This window comes from Triticum dicoccoides, chromosome 7B, assembly GCF_002162155.2.
Source record: "Triticum dicoccoides isolate Atlit2015 ecotype Zavitan chromosome 7B, WEW_v2.0, whole genome shotgun sequence".
Classification (NCBI taxonomy): Eukaryota; Viridiplantae; Streptophyta; class Magnoliopsida; order Poales; family Poaceae; genus Triticum; species Triticum dicoccoides.
The window spans coordinates 366844607-366845893 of NC_041393.1; positions in this window are offsets into that span (position 1 = coordinate 366844607).

Genomic DNA, 1287 nt, shown 5'->3' on the forward strand with positions numbered 1-1287 from the left:
ACCACACATTACCACAAATTCAAATAAAATGTGAGAATGTTCAATATACAGTATTGTTTAGATTGCTCGATATTTAGTTGTAAGCTGCAAACGCCACACATTATCACAAATTCAAATAAAATGTGAGATTGTTTGATGTATAGTATGGTTTAGATTGTTCGGCATTTAGCTGTGAGTTGCAAACGCCATGCATTATCACATTATGGTATAACATGTGCACAACACGTGTATCGCCGCTATATTCATGCATGCAATGTTTAAAACACTATGATCTCCTATTCAAATATATGAATCCACTTTCACATCAGATTATGATCTTTGTTAATTCTTACACCCACACAATCCTCTAACCTTTGTAGCTACCACTAACTTTCTCTCGTGCATGCACACGCCCTCCTCGCCCTCCCCCTCCCTCGGCATTCTATCCACCGGGCACATTCATTTTTTTCTTTAGGTCGTTCTCCTAGAGTCTCCACAACTCCTTTCTGATACACACCGATCGATAAACCTCTCCAGCGATGCCTGCCTACAACATACACACACACCTTCAATCTCCTCCTTTATGTGTCCTTGCCTCGTATCTCTCATACGGTCAGACACACGTGTAAACTCTCGCCCCTCTTTTCATCGATCTCATAACCGCACACTCCTCCCCCTATCTAGCTAGTAGTTGGGCCTCTCGCACCACCTCCTAGCTCCATTCTCTCTGTCTATCCGTCTCGCTGGGCCTTATTTGCCTCTAACAAATGGACGTACACCGACCGATCTCTCGCTATACATATAGCTACCTAGGTCCTTATAACTCGTTTTTACCCACACGTCAATCGATCTACCTCATTAGTTTTGTCTCTCCCTTCCTCCAACAAACAACAATTGATCTACCGATCTAGTTAGGTTTGCTTACCAAACACATGGTTCCCCTTCATCATCCATGGATGCGTCCCGACAGATCTATCACGCACAGGCACACATAGAAACAAATCCCAACTCTTATCGATAACATTGCAATTCCACCCTCAGTTTGTCTAGTAGGCCTCTCCCAACATCTTCGAGAAGCAACTCCATCACCCATCCAGCACTCTACCCCTCTCCCTCCCTCTCCCTCCCTCTCTCTCTCCTCTCTCTCTCTCTCTGTCCCATCATATTTCCCGTCCTTCAGTTATGTATGGATGTCGACCGATCTCCCTCAAGACATAGCTGGGTCTCTCCTTCTCAACACATATACGAGTCATTCTACCTCTATAGTTAGGCCTCTGCCTACCCCTCCCCCCACCCCCTCCTCCCACA